The sequence below is a fragment of the Malurus melanocephalus genome, unplaced genomic scaffold (assembly GCF_030028575.1).
Source record: "Malurus melanocephalus ecotype Western Australia unplaced genomic scaffold, MMel_1.1 scaffold_14, whole genome shotgun sequence".
Classification (NCBI taxonomy): Eukaryota; Metazoa; Chordata; class Aves; order Passeriformes; family Maluridae; genus Malurus; species Malurus melanocephalus.
Genome location: NW_026623246.1, coordinates 56,442 through 76,156, shown reverse-complemented (window position 1 = coordinate 76,156; position 19,715 = coordinate 56,442). Strand labels below are relative to the sequence as shown.

Below are 19,715 nucleotides of genomic sequence, written 5' to 3'. Positions count from 1 at the left end.
CTGTGACTTGATTTATAGTTAATTCTGATCTGGATTCACATCCATAAAAATACAGAAAGCCATGACAGAAATGAGCAAAATTAACGTTATAAAAGGAGTTGCTCTTGAACGTGCGTGTCTGTGTTTATTTTTTGCCTGTAAATTACCAGTATATAGTGTTCTAGGACTGGGACTTTAGAACATTGAAGCAATTACTTTGTTCTTCATTTTGAGTGACACTTAAATGATTGCTYTCTGGTTCAATGAATGCAATATATTTTAGGAACAAGTGTTTTGACTATTTTTCTTCTATTGAGATAATTTTGTTTGGTTGGAGTTTTTTTGTTGTTGGAATTCTTTTTTAGGTTGGTTGGTTGGAGTTTTTCTGGGTGCAGGTTTTTTCTAGCTTTTGGTTCAATCTTAAAAGTAAAATCAAGAAAAAATTCCATTTTCCCCCTAAAACGTTGTAAGAATCTGCCAGTGAGTATCTCTTGCAGCTGCCTCCCTGCTCCCATCCCTGAAGCACATACTCACTCCTTAGCTGGCATGGCAGCCTCCGTCTGACTGAGATGTGTGTGCATGGCTATTGATACACATAATATGTATAAATAAGTGATGTTAAGTGTGCAGGGTAGAAGAAGTCACTGTTAGTAACCTGCCTTGCATATGACTAGATGAAATCCTAGAAAATATTAGCTCAACAGGCACAGCAAATAGGAGTTTTAAACACCTTGGAATCTGGCTTTAGAATCTTGAAGGGGGAAAAAAAGTCAGAAATTTGTCATTAAAATGTGAAGACTATTCATTGTCATCCAGAACAAGATAGGAGAGTCAGTTCTAGCGGTTGCAAAAGGCAGTTTAGGTCACAATGCAAGTTTTGTTTACTGGTCACTTTAGTGTGTTTTTAGAGCCCCCTTTGTAGTATATTCAGATGGCATCACAAGCTACAGTAAGCCTATTAACTATTTCCAAAACAGATTTACTCAGCATATTTAATTATTTTAATACATTTATTATCTTTTAAGCTTGTTTTTAAAAAAAAAAAAACAACAAAAACCAAAAAAACAAACCAACAGTTTTTACAGAAATTTGAAAGTATAATTTGAAAAAATAACTATGGAAGGGTAGTTACTAGAACATCTCTCTGATTTCCTCACACAGAAGAGAATATTTTCAAAACGTGGCAGKGATTCTGAGAAATGTCAATCAGTTCAGGCAAAGACAACCACAAGTACCTCTCTGGTCACTAAAATTGCACTTCTAATGGCAAATCTTTATCTGTGAGTGTGTATTTGTGATAATTAGATACTATATCATTGCAGTTTGAACTCTAAATAAGTACRTAGATTTCTTCTAATGCACTTCATTTTTGAATTGTCTTGCTTTCTGTGACTTTGAGAAGCAGGTCTAGGTAATGTTTAATTCTGTTCAAATCCAGTTGCTAATATTCTAACTTTTGCTTCCTTTTTRTGGTGGTTAGACACATTTGGAGCTCTATTCCCATACTCTCTGCAGCATATTATACACAGTGTGAGATTCCAAGGTTTAATGAAGCATATAAATCTTGAGTAGCAAAAAAAATCTTGTTGTAGAACAGATGCTACTTTTAAGGTCTGATTGAAAAAATATCCACTAGATTTTTGTATCATAAAAGTATTCTTACTGAAGTTATTATCTTGTGGCCCGGTAATCTTCCTTGTTTCATAGGTATAGCAAGCACATTTCTGGGCATGTGAAATATTTCATGAGGAGGTATGTGCATACACACACACACATGCCAGTGCTGAAAGTCTGTGCAGACTGGTTTAGTAGTTCAGTGTAAGGGTGAGTTCAGACCAGGGGAAAGCAAAATAGTCTTCAGTAAAGACTTTTACTGTGTGAACTGTAGCTGGAAAACGCAAAGTTGGGATGGTAATAAAGACATCTAAAGATATACAGGTGTTGAAAGCTGTTTTTAGAAACAAAACATTGGAAGAAGTAGTGTTTTATTTCAGTCGTACCTAYACCACAGGCTTGTTTTTTTGCAGTGGATGTCCAAGCATTGCATATGGCTTTGCTCCATGGTGTGTGTTTATCTGGAGCAGAAACGTTGTGTCAATTCAGATAAATTACAATGCAGCTGAGAGGACAGGGTTCCCAATCCATGTGTGTGGATGGAGGTGTACATATGGAGGTGTACAATCCTCCTGTGGGGACTAGCAACTCCAACACTACTCACATGCAGGGGAGTTCTGCAGTAACTTCTGAGATTCACGCATTCAGGTAAATCCTATGCTCTGCAGCAGGACCTCTGAGCAGTAATCTCTCTTGCCCATCATCCAACTGCAGAACATTTGACACAAAGCAAGAGGAGACTGTAGAGCTGTCTTTCCTGTTAGTTTGCAGGAAAGTTTGTAACAATCTGAAGTTGTTTGCCTCCTTAGATCCGCCTGTGAAGGTGTCATACTACATCTGAAGAGCCTCAGCTCTGCRGTGCTCAGCTAAWGGAGCTGGTGMTGGTGTYTGTGAGGCTCTTGKGGCAGCCTCTGAGTGAAGGAAYRATGMAAGAATGGTAGCKGCTCTAACTGGTGTAATTCCAGTGGGGCATGTGGACACGGGATAAAAATATGGATCCCTCCATGTTCTCCAGATGGAGGATCTTTGTGAGCTGTACAGTCCATGTGGCCTCTGGGCTGGTGGCTGATCTTGCTGGGCTTTGTGATCATGTTGACAGTCGACATCACAGTACCATCACATCAGTCTACTTGGGTCTTACACTGTGTCTACTCAAAGGTGGAAAGCACTTCCTTGCCCTGGTTGCATTCTGTAGATACTCAGAATCTGAGAACATTGAGACGAGCAATTAGATGTATAAGGAATTATGGGAAATTCCTGAAATAGTGAAGTGTAAGATAAAACTATAATCAAATGTGATCAGGTGTTCATATCCTTCTTGGGTGACTAGTTTGGGTGTTATTTGCATCACAGCAGGAAATGGACTCCCCTTTATACCTCTCATTTTTTCCATTTAATTTCATCTCATGAAAATATTCTGGAAAAGAAGCTATTTTCTTTCAAGTACTTACTGCCACTCAGTTTAGCTGTAACTCTCATGTGCATCTAATCACCACACTTGAAGACAAATTAGGGGAATTTTTAGCAACCAATTGATCCAGAGCAATTGTACAGCTTTTTACACAGAATATGTGGCGGGGGACTAGAAACTGAATATCAAAATTTATTTCTTAGCATAACTAGTTCTCTGGATCCTGTGAGGAGATTGTTTTTGCTATTAAGTGCTAGCATAAATAAAGATAAATCCTGTTGGTAATACCACAGAGTCACCACTGATACCTGTAATATGTGAAAGTGAATGTGAGTAAAATTCATTAACCAGCTTACCATCTCTGAAGGTGATATGAGATGAATATTTTGGGTTTTTTTGCCATGAATTCTGCAAATGTTGCTTTTTTGGTTCTMTGCTTTAGATCATGCAGCTATCCAAAAGAAATACTGAACATCACAGATATCTCACTAGAAGACTAAATATGCAAAGCAGGTGTTTGGGTGTAGTCCAATTTCATTTGGGATAAAGAAGCTGTAGAGTCAGGTGGCTGTCTTACATAATTTTTAAAAAGTTTTTGTTTTGCTTTGTTTTTTGTTGAGGGRAGATCTTCCTTCAAGATTCAGTGTTTTTAATATTTGTTGAGTATTGTAGATAGCTGGCCAGAAACCCGACTTCCTCTGTGACCTTTCAGTACTACAGCCTGTGCAGTGGGAGGTGCTAATCTCTCTCTGGGGCCASAAAATAGGACACAAGGAAATGGTAGGAGGCTGCAATTGGTAATGTTCAGACTGGACATCAGAAAAAGGTTCTTCACTCTGAGGGTGGGTGGTCACTGGAACGTGCTCCTCAGGGAAGCAGTCCTGAAGTCAGAGTTAAAGGAGTGCATGACACAGTTATTTGGTGTACCTTTAGGTCACCCCATGAAGATCAGGGAGCTGGACTTTATGATCCTAATGGGTCTCTTCCAACATGAGATATTCTATGAGTTGCTAGAAGAAGAAAAAATCTGTCCCCTGATGTGAAAGAACTCAAAGGTGAATAGTCTGCCACAGTCCTCAGCAATGTTGAGGAACTCTCGGTAGAGTAAAACTAGGAGKTCAATCTTGGTCTTCTCCTGATTTCCCAAATGAATATGAAATCACCATCAATAAAATCTAAATATTATTTCTCCGAAGGATTAAGCCTATCAAATCATCCATTTCTAATCAATGTGTACAATAAGGAGGAATCTCWGACATATGGATCAGGATTTACATCCTTGTGATTTAGATTCTTCAACATGATATCAAATTTTTCTGCAATTTATTTAAGTCTTCTCTTTAGAATTAATCTTCAGTGTTGACCAAAGAAGTGATAAGCCAAATAGTAGATGTAAACAAGAGAGATTTGCAGGGAGAGGAATACAAAACCTTTTCTAGCTCTGTTTTGGCTAATTGCTTCTAGCATGCACACTTTAAAAATGCATTTATCTTTGTATTACTTGGCTGTATTTCTAAAAAAAAAAAAAAAGTTATAAATATTATTTTTAAAATTAGTGATTTGACCAAAATAGAATTGGYATACTAAAAAAAGGACTGCACTTATGAAGCATATGTATCATACCTCATGATAYCTGCTGAGCACACAGGCTGGATAACACTCTGCATTCATAGCTGCTGGCCTAAAGCAGCCAACGCTTGGCTGCTGCTGGGTTGGTSAATCTTCCACGTGTAACACCTACACTAAATCTGAACACTGGTGAGCAAGAGAAAAAAAATGTATGATGTAGTAATTGAGGAAATGAGTGTGTAACTGCACTGTGTATCTACTGCCTAAYGGGTGTTATACATACCCAGTGTCATGAATTCTCACAGAAATACTGACAGAAGCAGCTGTGAAATATGTGCCAGTGGGGAARGTTTGGTCTGACTGAAATAACTGCAGAGGATGGCTGCAGCCTGAAATGTAAGGATTTACGACTTTTGTAAGAAGATTGAAACATTGTATTATAATACTGATTTTTCCTGCTATAAATAGCACTTRCTCATTTTCTTTACTCTCCCTATGCATGGTCTTTTTGACACCCCAAGCAGAGTTTTATAACTGCATTGTTTCAACAGCTGCTTTAGGATTTAATGGATACTTTGGGGTAATATTCCATCTTATCTGTAGTACCTGACTGCAGTGTAAGCAGGACAGCACAAAACTTATTAGCCACTTTCTCCTCAAAATTACCAAATATTTCCAAATGCARTCCTCTCCTCTGCAGCCCGGACTGTCATTTTTTCTATTTCAAACCACGGAAACAAACTGYGAGAAACTGAATTTCTTTCATCTATCCTCTGACTAGTTCCTGTAATGAGATGCTATGTGTAAGTAAAGTAAGCCCTACAGAGAAATGGGGCCAGGAGCGCCGACATTCCCTGGCGGGTGGCTCYGGGGAGCCAGGCAGCCGCTGCCGAGCCGCTGTGCCCGGAACACGGTCCTTCCCGTGGAGAGCCCAGCAAGGCAGAAGGCAGCCCGGCGGGTGGAAACGCTCCTAAGAGCAGAAATGGAGGTGCCGGGTGTCCCGGCTGTTATCGGTGCGAACAGTGCGATTAATATTGATGTGCATAGTGGTTTTAAGATGATGAAAACAAAGGTTTTTTTTTTTTTTTTTTTTTTTTTTTTTTTTTTAAATCTTTGACTGTCTGTGATGCCACCTCCTCGTTTATTAAGTGCTTACAACTTAMAACTTGCAGTGGGGAATCAGACCTTGCATTCTCTTGCCTAGGTCGGTAGCGCACTGCATCTGCCCAGTGCCCTGACATTCCTCCTCCTCTCTCCACTCACCTCAACTGCGTGCCATGGCAGTCCTTGCTGTCGCCCCTTCGGAAAAACGCGGGGCAACAGCCGCCTTAACAAATAGCCACTCTCGTCCCATTTTCGTCAAGAAATGTAGTTAAGGAAGGTGAGATACACCCTGCTGAGAGGCAGCACTGCTGCTCTCGGCTTCCCGGTAGGTGGGAGTGTAGAATTGGGTTGCAGATGCAGCCATCCCTCCGCTGAGGGAGAGTAATTCTCGCGTTTCAGGGAACGGACATCGTGGGGACTCCTTGACACTTCTGCCTCTTGCTTAGTCCAGGAGAGCGTGTTGTAACGCCAAAGGAATGATTCTGCGTTGTAATTCTTCCCCCTTTGTTAAAAAAAGCAGGGAAGGAGTAGAAATTTAAGAAAGGAGGAAGAAAAAAGGTCATAGAGAAGGAAATGAAGGTTTGCTCTGAAAATGAACACGTAAARGAGGAGAGAGGGGCTGGCGACCGTAGGGGCAGGGAGGGAGGGAAAACGCCCCGACTGCTTCCCCAGAGAGCCCCCGCCCTCAGCCGCAGCTGTCAGCCGAGGCAAGTTTTGCGGCGGGGGTTCCCTGGGCCCCGGAGCAGTGCGGTACCGGGGCGGTGCGGTACCGGCGCGGCCCCGCGGGGCGGGGGCGACTGCGGAATCCCTGCGGCGCTCCCCGGGCTCCGGGGCTTCCCCTCCGCTCTCGCCCCGCTCCCTCCCGCCCTGGCAAACGACTACATTTCCCAGCACTTCCCTCTTCCGAGCGGGCTCTGCGGGGAGCCTCGCCGGCTCTCGCCATCTCCTCCGCTGGCAGGGGGCTCGGCGCGGCGGCGGGGCGGAGCTCGGCAGCCCCGGCCCCGCGGCAGCCACGGCCCCGCAGCACCCCCGCCCGTGCAGGCGCGGAGCCGGCGGCGCTCGGCGGCGAGCGGGGCGGCGGGCAGCGCCATGCGGGCTGCCGCCTGCCTCCTCTGCCTGGCGCTCGGCGCCCTGACAGCAGCCCCAGGTGAGTCGCGGCCGCGGGGCAGCGGCGCCGCGCTTGGGGCGGGGGCGGCGGTGGCGGTGGCGGTGGGGAGGGGGGGACGCCGCGCCGAGGCTGCAGCGGAGCCCCATGGAAACGGAGCCCCCGCTGCAGCCTGCGCGCCGGGGGCGAGGGCGCAGCCGGGTGACAGTGCCTCTCCCCTGCGCAGGAGGCGCCGGGCCGGCGGCGACAGCCACAGCGACAGCGGGGCGGCGGGGCCAGAGCCCCTTCGCGGAGCGGGAGAGCATCAGGCCCCTGCGGCTGGTCTCCGGCGAGGGCGGCGGCGGGGCGCGGTGGCCGGCGCTGAGCACGCGGGTGCGGAGCGAGGCGGCGCGGACACAGGTGAGCGCCGGGCGGGGGGACAGGGGCCCGCAGCAGCAGGGCCGGCCGTGCGGAGCCTCGCCGCATCCTCGGCCAGGGCTGTTTGCACCGCCGGAGGAGAGCGCTCGGCGCAGAGCGATGCTCGGGAGACGCGCGGCTCGCTTTCCCGCAGGAGCGCTGGGGATGCCAGTCCTGCTGCAAGGGCGCCCCGATGGGTTAAGATGGTCCCCGTGCCCCTGTCCCCGTCAATGCCCTCCCCCGGCCGTCTGCGGGGGCCCGGGCGGGCACAGCCTGCGGCGGCCGGGGGACCCAAAATGAAAGTTGCGGTGCCTTTGCGACAGCGGGGCTTGAGACGCTGCGGCTTAATTTCGGCTTCAGGCTGAAGCGTGGGCAAGGGTGGGTTTGTGTTCTGTGGACTCGCATGCGATTTTAAAAATAGATGTTGGATGTCGGGAGGGAATTGCTTGAAATGTAACATCTGAACTAAACACAGCGATTTAACGTACACATTGCTTGCTACCCAACTCGGGATATATTTTCAAATTCCATGGAATCATAGACTCATTAAGGTTGGGAAAGACCTCCAAGATCATCGAGCCCAATGATTAACCTGGTACTGTTTGTGTTGCAAAACATATTTCTATTGTATGAAGAGCAATCCCTATAACTTTTGACAGTCCCATTTTGTATTAAAATACAGTAATTTTCATCTTGACCCCTTTTGTTTGTGGTGATACATCGTTGTTACATCCAAAGAGAAAAAACCATTGAGTCTATGTTTTATAGATGAAGTGCATAAAWTTTGAGCATTTGAGGTAACTGCTGACATCCAAGATGAGTTGCAGGCCTCTGTTCCCTCCCTTTCCAATGGACTACTGTGCATTTAAAAAACAAAATAAGTGAAAAAAATTGTCTCATCTTTCTTTTTTCAATCCATGAAGTATAAGCATTGATAACTTGCATTAACAAGCTCTTCGTAATAATAAACAAGCTCTTCATAGTGTATGTATTTACCTCTGATTATAACTTACACTATGTAAAGATTTTTTCAAATGTGAAGAGCATATTACAATACACTAGAATAGGATTCTCAAAGTTCCATAATGCTTTGCTGACAAAAGAAAAAAAAAAAAAAAAAACAACATCCCATAGACATTCAGGATCCTTTGAAGACCCTTGAAGAGTCACAAGTTCAAACACTTAGTTACATGTCTGTCCAAAACTTAGTAATGGTTGCATTTGGCTTTAGGATTAGGATTCAATACTGGTCTTGCAGACCAAACTACTAATTAATGGGTTTTGTTTTTCTGAATGTCTCAGCTTTTATTCACCAGATTTTATGCTCATAAAATTTTCAAGTCCTCCTCATCTAGTTAAGTTGTTAATAYGAATATTACTCTAAGGAGAAAGAAAAAAAGTAAAATGAGTGGTTTGAAATAAATGCATTTATTTCACAATCGCCTCCACTGTAAATGTGTAAAAACTCTGATGTAAGTGTGTAAAGCTACTACAACTTTTCTTCCTGATCAAGAAGTTTTTTGTTGCTGCTTAAAGTATTCCCAGTCTCTCCCATGGTATCTGATGGTTGTTACTCATGGAAGGATACAGTAGCTGACAGTGCTCAGGACACAGAAAACTGCCAAGCAGGCCGAACCGAGTGAAGCAGTACAGATTTGCCGTGATTCTGGCACAGAGCATGGTTACATCCTAATTGCAGGATATAGCATCCCTTGCCCAGGGATCTGAGTCAGCTCGGCGGTAATGGAGCAGCRGCGTGGCTGACTTTGCTGAACTGAAGTTTTATAGGAGTGCATTTAGRAAGGTACTTATCAAAGTTATGGACTGACTTCAGAGAGTTCACATTTATGGTTGCTTTTGCTGTCTGGTGGATATCACATGAAGTATAAAGATGCTGGGTTCTGCTTGTACACGGAGAGACCCCTGAAAGTTAATACTCAGTGGCATATAAAGAGGAGGGAACAGAAGTGCCCTCTCCATCAATAACATTTCCATATGTATTTGTTTGTTTTATTTATTTTTATTTAAATSCACTCTGTCTCCCTGCCCAGTTCTATCCATTGCTAATGGTCCTTGAATAGCTGTTATATGAGAATTAAAAAAACTGGTCTTGAATAGAGATTTCAAACCAAAGCTAATGGCATTCTGGGTTAGTTAACCGAGGATGCTTCTTTGAGGAGGTAAAACATTCAAAAGGAATCTTCGGTGAGTGAAGGACTAGCAACCATGTCTAGAAAAACAGATACCTGAATGGGAAAGTGCAGTCAGAGGACTAGACAACAAGGCTGTGGTTGAATTAATGTTGAATTAATGCAAAACAATKTAGTTGTGTTTTGAATCGGATAAAGATGAAAGGGGGAGAGAGGGAGAGATAAGCTGGAGAGAAGGAAGTCGCATTAAATCGGATTGGATTCCTTTAATTCCTGGATAAAAGCTTTGCTGCAGAAAGGGCAGAAGTTGAACAAGAAGGATGCAAGCCTGAGTTCAGAACTGCACAAAGGGAAATGAAGATGATCATGCAGGGGAATGTAGTGGAAAAGCATGGCCTTTGCAGATCAGGAGTTTTAGAAGAGGTTGGAGCTGGGCCAGAAGAGTGTAATAYGAGAAAAGGGAGTGAAAGGAGATAATTGAAGGCAGAAGTGATGGATGGCTGATTTCTAAAAAATTATGGTTTGTTTTCAGCATTTGTTGAGCTTTTTCTTTACCAACCTCTTTGAGTGACTTCTCTATGTGTACGCTTTACTATCCAGTAGTAAAGGAAATAGTCTATGCACTCATCCTAGAAACCCAGAATGTAATTGTTTAAAAAACATAATTAATGTGCTTACAATTGTAGTTGTCCAAGATTGCTGAACTGCAGAACATAGCACAAGGCAAACGCTGTAGGCTATTTATTGCATGTTTGTGTCATTAATGTTTTAATGTACATAGTATATAGTTTGGGTATGTATCTAGTGGACATTGGAGAATTCTTGTGACTCTGGGTTTCTGCTTTTAATTTTGTTGCAGAATAGAGTCACTGCTGGTATCTGTGACACTCCTGTATTTCAATTYCTTCGTTGCCCAAAGGAGGTCTATTAGCAGCTGCACAGCACTTAGTCTATAGAATAATCAAGATAAGATATAGCTAAAAATACATGAATAATATAATATCATTAATTCAATCCAGGATCTTAGCAATGGATATCTAATTTACTGTTGCATAAARAAGCCTATTAGAAGATGAAAGTCCTCTATGTCAGGGTGTGAAGGCTAATCTGAGATTTTTGTTCTTAAAAGAAGGAAAGTTCCCACCTTGGATATTTATAAGGAGCCTTTTAACTCTGTGCCTTAAGCCATTGTAAGAAGCACGTGGGAAACCACAAGTTTCATAATATTTTCCTTTTGTCAATATTCTGCAGTCATGTTCTTTGTTAAAATGTGGGAATGTGTATTCCTCCCCACTGCCTGTATTTGTTCCTCCACCTTTGAAGGAAAGCAAAACAGAGCACAAAGGAYGCCTTGGCAAACTTGGGTTTGTATTCTACATCAGCACTTGGCTTGGGGGACCTTTTTCTTAATCATATTTAGTGGATCAAGTGTTGTGGTTGGGAAGATGAGATTCATTCTTCAGCTGAAGATTAGAGTACCAGGCCACTACATGCCTTCACCTAATAGATGCCTTCCCTCTGCCCTGATCTTGCTCTCAGTTGGAGATTGCCACTCAACACCAGCAAGGGTCCCAGTGCTCCTTAGAGCCAGCACTTTGTGGTCATGCTGCAGGTGTGCACACACAGGAAAAGGGACAGCATTGTTCCTCTTGCAGCTTTCATTGCATTATCCRTTTTTGATATATCTGGGTGTTAGATGGAAATTTGTGAGATTTGCTATGGTTTTCAGTGGGAACAAGGTTCTAACCTACACTGGACAGAGATTTACTCATCTCTGCTGGTTGTGAAGGATATTCATGGTGTAGCAATTTCTGTTTCTCAAGCTGTTTTTCACTTGCTCAGTTGTCATGAAGGGATGCAGAATTCCTCCTGAGACAGTAAAAGGGGTGACCTGGTTGTAGGGAGCCTGGCCAGAAGGATCTCCAGGGCTGAGCTGTGTCTGGAGGCAGAAGCACAATATTGTTTGTAGTCCAGAGTGAGTCAGTAGTTTTCAGTAAAGCACTTGTTTGTCTCCACAACCTGCATTGTTTGTGACCTAATGATACACTTGCATACACAGATTTGGAATCATGGCTTGCAGATTTCTTAAATGATTTCTTATTGCTAATAATCAATTTCAGAGAAGCTTTGCTCTGTCATGCTGASTTTGCATGGCTCTGCTTGCACTTGGATTTGAAATATTCATTAGTTACTCACGTGTTGCCTAGTATAGTCTTGGATTTTCTGATTTCTTGTTGTCTTGCTCYAGTCTTCAGAGAGGTTATCCTTGCTCTTTGCAGGTGTTTCTGAAACTGCTGACTCTTGCTTTCTGTTCTGATGCTGTCAGCTTCTGTTGGTATTGTAAGTTACTGTGTTGGGTAGCTCCAATGAACAGTAATTTTTGTCTTAAAAAAAAGAGTTCTGATTGTTGAATGGCTTATAAAACATCTCTAGAATTTGGGACTGATGGATGGTGACTCTTGGAAAGAGAAGTTTCATGAGGAATTGTCTGATAAAAAAAATTCTTTTCTGTCCACTTAATCAAATGACTCCTGTCTCTTGGAGAAACTTAGGTACAATTTTTGATCATCTTGAACAAAACCAAAGGGGAGGAGGCTAAACTGGGAAAGGGGCTATAGTGAGTAATAACATACATTTGGTTTAGTGCTGAATTTGGTTTTCTTCCTGCCTGGTTGTCTCTTTTCTTAAGGTATGTAAGGCATTAGGCAAAACGTGTGTGGTGCTTTATGTTCAGTGTATGCAGTTCTGCAATAGGATAAGATACTTCATCAACATAGCAACATTTTGTGAATATGTGAATGATGGTTAAAATATTCATACTCTTGAAACAGGTCTGGTCTTCCTGAAGAGGAAAAAAGTGCTGAAAGCCAAACTTTGCTATAGATTGTGTGTTGAATGATGTTAAGGACATTTGAGAGTGTCCTTTGATTTCTGATGTAGAAGGCACTTTCWGGTACACCTTTTTATAAAGTATTCATAGCATGTTTTAGTATTTTGCAGGCAAAGAATATTTCAAATTCCTAATTTATCCTTCTTTGCAAGCTCATACCAGGAAAAGTCGTAATGAGATTTGTTATGACAGTAAATGTATAAGAAGTCTAAAAAAGCACCCAGCAAAAAATCTCTGGTAGCTGCTGCTTCAGAGTTCATGTTGTTTTTTGTCATCTTCTTTCTCGTGCTTGTGCCACAGCACAGCGGAAAAGAGAGATATTCCTAAAGCTRTGGCTTAGCCTCATAAAACAGGCTTATATGGAGCCAAAAAGGATCTTAAAGGCTCAGATGTAACAAKTTGTATGGAAAGTATTTTCTCAACATTTGCTCGTTGCCATGATCAGGGTAGTAACTGCAAAGTGTGACAGAGGTGTCCTCCCCAGCTCTGGTGATGAATGTGTCYGTATTCACTCCTGCTCTGTGCTGGTGCCCCTGAGGGCAGGATSACACCGAGTATTCTTTCTGCCACAGTTTCATTGTGTACCTGTTTTGGGACCCCTRCAGTGGCTAATCAGCTGTATCAGCTATAACACCTTTGGATGTAGAAGTGTGTTGTATCCTGAGCAACGTCATGACAAACTCTGATGAGATTTATCCATATTCTGAAGGAACCACACGTGAAGTTAACATTTGCTCTGAGATGTTTGTCACAGGAGTATTATGACATATGTGTTAAAAGGTCATGGTAGATATATTAKCCTTCTGGTAGTCCAGGTCTGTCTTGTAGTTTTCCCAATAATCATACCAGTCTTTAAGTGACTCAAAACTAACAACTTTTTTTAGGGCTGTGCTTGTGAAAACATTATCACAGTTATCCTGTCAAACACTGCTTAAAGGTCAATCAAACTGTATAAAACCTTCAAAAGCCTGATAAGGTTCAGCTCTCTAAATTGTGGGTCCTTCTAGCTCGCACTGGCTCAGTGCTCTTCCCTCTCCTCTCAACTCTGCTGAGATTTGTGATCCTTCCACTTGGTGCAAGGTTTCTCTCCCTTGAGAGGATGAAAGACACGGATCCTTGTCTTCCACTCCCATGGGTTTGAGCCAAGGCTGCATCTCCTCCCAAGCAAAGTGCTCTTCTGCTTCATGGGAAGCTCACATGTTGTCAGATGATTTGGTTGTCAGCCCAGGCCCATGTRTTATTCTCTCAGTCTGGATAACTGGATGTGGAGGRWAGAGTCCAGTACTGTCAGAGGATCRAGACTGGACMCAGGATTGTGTTGTCTTCCTACTTATTCATCTACTGATATGATTTGGTCATATTTTTGTCATTAGATAATTTTTCAGTATTTTATTTCCTAGAAATAGCGTAATTGTTTGTTTCTTACACGTTAACCAAAACTGCTGTTTAATGTCTCCAAAAATCACCGTGACTGCGTCCTGTCTCCTTTTCTCTAGTTTTGACTTACGTAATTTATTTTAAACATCATCAAATTTGCTATGATTGTCTGTGGAAAACTTTCAGACAAGAAAGCCTTCAATGCCCTTCTGGTTACCTGCTTTCCTTCAGCTTTCCAGTGGTCTCCTAGATAGGGAAGGGATTCGCTGCTCGGTGGAGATGACTTTTGGAGCACAAATAGGATTGCAGGGCCCTGTCAGATGAAATTGGGCTCCTCATAGCTGCAGAGGCTCCCCGATAGTACTCCTCAGAAGGCACTCCAACAGTTGCACTGATCTGCAGAGGAGAGATCATTGCTGCAGGGAGGAACTGTGCAGCAGCAGCTGCGCTGAGCCACAGCCAAGCGTGGATGTGGAATTACATCTCCTCAGATGGAAGCGTGTTCAGTACAGACGAGAGCTTTGGACACTGAAGATTACATCTGTGCAAGCTTTTAATACTTCAGTGGGAGGACTCTGTGAGGGAAGGGTTATGTTWTTTTCCCAGAAACTTTATTGGTAAGCACTGAACAGCAGTGGTGGCTGACGTGCATGTGCACATCGACAGGATGTGTTTGCCAGGCTGAGCATGCACTGCCATGGGTTGGCTGGTTGGGGTAAGTCCAAGTGGAAAGCCACTGTCACCTGAAATTTAAGAATTATGTAGAAATCAAAGAAAGTGGYAAATGATGTAGAGCTGTTTTAACCCTAGAGTCACTCGCAATCCAGCTTGAAAATTGGATTCAGCTAATGCAAGCTAAGAAGCACGGCACTGCTGCTGGGCATTTGCCCTCAGACAATGAAATTTGGTGATTCATCTTGTAATTTGACCAGCTCTGATTTGTCTGCCTAAAGTCTCTCTCTCTTCCTTGCTTTTAAATGAAATGGGTGTTACCAGACCAGAAAACTGTAGCAGGGGACCATGCTTTAGAAAATAAACACATTCCAGAATGTGTCCAAGTTTAGAAGAATCTGTGTGGGTAAATGCCATTTAATGGAAGTGTGATGTATAGGAGCATGGAGGCTACAGGCCCGACTTACAGCTCAAAAATTGCCCAGAAGAATAACAGTATGTAGGAATACACTCTGTTCCAGAAATGTCTCCTCAGAGTATTTCAACCCCTGAAATTCTGTAGGAAAGAAAAAAAAGTGTCCATCAGTTGTTTCAGAAAATATACACAGTGAAAATGTTGATTCATTTTGATCTCCTAGGCTGTATCAAGGGGAAAAGGAGTTTTGAAATTTGCTTTTCTTGCACTTTCTGACTTGAAGCAGGACTTTGATACTTGAATGTAGAGGGTGAGTCATATTTAAAAAGTATTTTCTGTGAAATCGATTGGGCAATGTATTGGCATGCCTGAGAGTCTGCAAGTTTTCTCAAGCTCTTCTTAGTCTCTGATGCTGAYGAGATGTTAGTAAACTTGGTGGCCTTCAGGTATTGAACAGTGGTTGTCATTTTCAGTGGGCAGARCTAATCTTTTGGCAGTAAGCTTTCATTTGTGTGCAAACTAAAGGTAAGAACAGTTGAAAATGTTTGGAATATGTCACTGTGTTGATGAAAAATGTTTTGGTCACTGATACRTGTATAAAGGAGCAAAGTTCTTGTGGACTGTTTTTACTACATTTTAATGCTTTGTTTGTAATGGGTAAAGGCGGCTTAATGAAGAGTTTTTGTAGATTCCTCTCGTAGTAGAGCTCGGTTCCTTCATTTCTGAATACTACAAGACAAGCTGAAAAGGGGGCCTTTAAATGCTATTGATTCCTTCCAGAGCTTGGAAAACAYGCAGCCAGAAATGACCTCAAGGCACCATCTGCTTCAGCAGAGGAAATGCCTTCACTCCTCCTGACTGTTGGATCCATTGAGTTTTCCTTCTTGCCCAAATGCTGCTCTTGGGACAGTAGCCCTTTCTCCAGGGATGACACAGTGGTCCACATGGGTCCGTGCTGGAGCGCTGCCCACGGCGCGTGTGTTGTGCCCTTGTTTTGTGTCCTCATCCCCTGCAGATGGGCACTGTGCCTCTTGTTTGCCTTTCACGCTGCAGCTGTGCACGAGTGGGGGCTCATTTGGGTTCTGCCCGCTTGAAACTGCCWGGCATCCCTGGGAGAGGGGATTTCACCAAGGATAGGTGGTCCTTGTTGGAGTCCTTTCCCTCTGATCTCACTCTTCTTCCCAAGGAAGTACTTTCCCCGACTGCTGCCCGGTCCAGGGCTGCTGAGAGATGCGTTGCACTACTGCTGTTGTAGTATTTTTTCTGACTCCTAGACATCCCAGTACATTGCTTTTCCTGTTGGATCTGGCTTTCTGAAAGCTACAGTCACTGTGGGGAGCAATGGAAACTGGTGTTTCTGGGTCACAGGGTGAGTCTCTGCTTGCTCTGCTCCCTCTCTTAGTTTTAGAAGTGTGATCTTCAATGGTCTTCAAGGTTTTTGTGAATTATGGCAGGAAAAGATTTTTAACTTTCCAAGTTTTCATTCATGACTTTATTTTCTATATGCAACCCTATATTTGATTAATCACACTAATGACAATCTATTTGATCATAGTTTCCCTAGCCATTAGTATTTGATGAAGAACCTTACTGAGTGCATTTTAAAGACAGGAGGTTGAGCAGTCAGCATTTTTTCTGGTTTTGCCCTGGTAGTGATACATTTAATACCTCTTGCACATTGGCTGTATGTAACCTTTTGTATGTGAATCGTTGGTGCTTTCCTTTCACAAAAGGGGGAAAAAATAAATACGACTTGCCAAAATTTATTGCAGTTCTTCCTTTCACAGTGATTTGAWGACTTGCAGTAATTAGTCTCATAGGAAATCAAAAGTTATCAACAAGATTTTAGAATCAAATTAACACCATCCTCTACACTTAAAAGCGCAACGAATGTGAGATCCGGTGCCACRGGGCTTTACTGGTGCTGGAAACAAGTGTGAGATTGCCTCTTGGGAAGCWGCATCTTGCCTGTTTGGTTCCTCAGATTTGTCCCATTAGATGTGTGAGATCAAATGGAAGCCCTGGCTACATTTGCTGGCAGTGACAGTCCAATAGTTTTCCTGTCTTAATTGCTCCATCATTTAACCTTGGGTGAATTTTCGAGAAAGGTGAAGTGGAGGTGAGGAAGAAGAGCAAGAAGAGAAGYTTTCAGGGGTSKTTTTCAGGACCTCAGAAGGATCCACGCTGCTCCCCAGGTGCTGACTCTGCAGCAGTCACACTTGTGGAACACATTGCGTCCTTGCATCACTTTGTGCTCGSGTCTTTTATTCCTGGTGCTGTTCCCCCATAAATATTGAATAAAACAAACACACAAATAAACAAAATATGGGGGGTTATTGTGTTTTTTTTCCTTTTCTTTCCTTTTTTTTTCTTTCCTACTCYCCATCCCATTGAGAAGATTATTTACTGGCATTTTAGAGGTACAAGTAGTTCTTGTTTCTGAGTTGGAGTTAATTGATAATACACTGTTTCTATGAAGAAAAGCTATTTTGGGTCATATTTACGACCATAGTGAACTGAGCCTTGGCACTACACTCTAGCTGAGGGTGTTTAGCTCTCCCTGTGCTCCACCCTCACTTGGCATGGAGAGCAGATGTGTGATCCAGGATTAAAAAATGAACATGGATCTATTAAAATATTTTCATATTTCTAGCTTTTCCTCAGAACAAATAACTGATTTACTAAATGTGCCCCAAAGAGATAGTTGTAAAAGTGTTTTCATCAACCCATGATTCTATTCTGCAGATTTTTCATTGAATAAACTCCGCCCTGCCAAATGCCCCAAAGATATTTAGATTTATGCATTGGATAAAAAGAGAGCTTGCATGAAGAATGTCAAATAATGATGATTAATACAGTAAATGAGTGCCTATAAATATTATGAGAACACTASGGAAAGTAAAAAAGAAGATTTTGCAGTTGTTTAATATGCGATGATATGTGGGTCCAGTTCAGTGATCCTGAACTTTTGATTAAAATTAGATATTTGCAAATGGCAGTAGAGAAAGCCTGGGGAAATCATGTTGCAGTTATATTTTATTGTGTGTTTTTAAAAGATTTTTTTCACTTGGGATATATATTTTTAATATTAGATCTACCCTTTTTTTTCTGAATTTTGTCTCCAAGCAAAATTTTAATTTTTTTTTCTTCCCAGTACAAGTACAGTATAAGTACAAAAAAGTAAGTTTTGGAACTGATTTCTTATTTTACATAAAGTAACAATGTACTGCATAGCTCTGGATTTATTACAACAAAACTGAGACTAAAAATTGTCCTTTTAGAGCGTATATATTTTAGGTGTCCTTTTATAGTGGTGCAAAGGTGCTGTTTGGCACTGTATTTCTCTACTCTAGCATAAGTTTACTTGCAATGATTATTTTCAAAACATCTTATGTAGGTAAATCTACATAAGATTTTTAGCATATTTTTCATTTAATTTCATGATTATATTTATTTTGATTTCCCATTGGCTTATCTGTGTCCTTACTGAGCTTGAGAAACAGTTGTTTCATACACACTTAAGGGATTGTTAACAAGCTGAGGTTTCTGTTCTATGAAATAGAGAGGGTGGGGAATTAAATTGCTATCTAAGGAATCTATTATTTTGTAAATGTGACTGACTCCCCAAATGTCTCTGCTAGAAAATCTCACTGTTCTTACACTCTCTGAAGCACACTTTAAAAATTTTCTCTTCCTGTGACATCCCGTATTATTTTATCTCTTGATTCTCTTGATGCTTTTCTTTCAAGTCTACAAATTTGATCAGAATCTTTTAATTAGAAACTACAGTGCTATAAATAGTAGTAAGTACAAAATTCCTTACATCAAAGGGCGAACATATAAATAGGATTTTCTTCTCAATTTTTTTTTAAATGAAAGACTGATCTTTTTTGACAGAAATTTTTGTAATCTCTACCAGCAAAACTTATTAAAAAGCTTTATAAAGTGTTTTATTAGGGATACTTCTGGAGGAAGAAGCATGTTATGAAGAATTCCACAYTGCATCACAACATTTTTTAATTATTTTACCTTATGAGGAAAAATATTAATCATCATGTGCTGCTTTCAACACAAAGCTGATTATACACAATGTGAGGAAAATGTCTAAATTTTTCCTTTCAAAATTTTTGTTTGATCATTGAAGAAAGTGCATGGCTTGTAAATGTTTCACKGGTGGCTAAGATGTTTGACCTGTTAGAAATGAAAATCTTGGAAATGTATTTAAGGTTACCTCCAGAGCAGTGCACTGATGTTGATCTGCAATGATGTGTGTTGGTTGCAGTTGATGTACATTTATTGCYTTTGCAGATGGTCGTTCTTTGTGGCCAAAGTTTCTGGAGAAAGCTGATCCCCAGCAGGAGAACTGAAGGGACATCATTATTCTGCTGTGTTTCTTTGTAGTAATAAATAGTCATACTTGGTACTGATTGTCCACCTCCTCTATTACTGCAGTGATCCCTGAGGCATGGAGCAGGTGATTTAAAATAATTGGAATCACATTGCTCTTGGTTTGGCAGGAAGCTTTGCATACCTTTTTGTTTTTGTAGAATTCAAGCTCTTAATCTTTGTTTTAGATAAAATATCTTTGTGCTYAGTGATTTGAAATAATCTTTTCCACTCCATTTACTCTTGATTCCTTTCAGACGTTCACTGAGATGCYCAAACTTCACAGTCTTTAACAGAAGTTAGCTCTTGYRTGGCTGAATTAGGTGCATGGGATGYTCAGTATGTTCTGTAGTGGGGCTTGCAGTGCAGTACACTTATGCAGCACTAGAAATTGCAGCTGAAAGTACTGCAGCTGGTTTCAGAGCTGTTATTGATGTTTTTCTTCTTCAGTTGCATGACATTAAAATTTCAGACCTTTTTGATTGTGTTGGAGGCATGGCACTGCGCTCTTCCATTAAGTTGTTAGAATTTCTTTTCCTGGCTCTTGTTCATGTTCTGCTCTGAGTGCATCTTCTGGCCTGCAGGAGTTCCCCTTTTATGACTCAGCTGTCAACCCTTCATGTGTCAAGCTGATGGTTGTTGCAAAA

The 19,715-nt window shown here is 41.9% G+C and overlaps 1 long non-coding RNA gene across 1 annotated transcript in view; it reads left to right on the top strand.

The window, feature by feature from the left end:
* Positions 1-7,017: 7,017 nt before the first annotated feature.
* The window catches only part of LOC130583573 (uncharacterized), a 68,794-nt gene continuing 56,096 nt past the window's right edge, over positions 7,018-19,715 (top strand). Inside the window, exon 1 of the long non-coding RNA XR_008966437.1 lies at positions 7,018-7,181. This is a non-coding gene — a long non-coding RNA (uncharacterized LOC130583573). The remainder of the gene's footprint in view (positions 7,182-19,715) is intronic.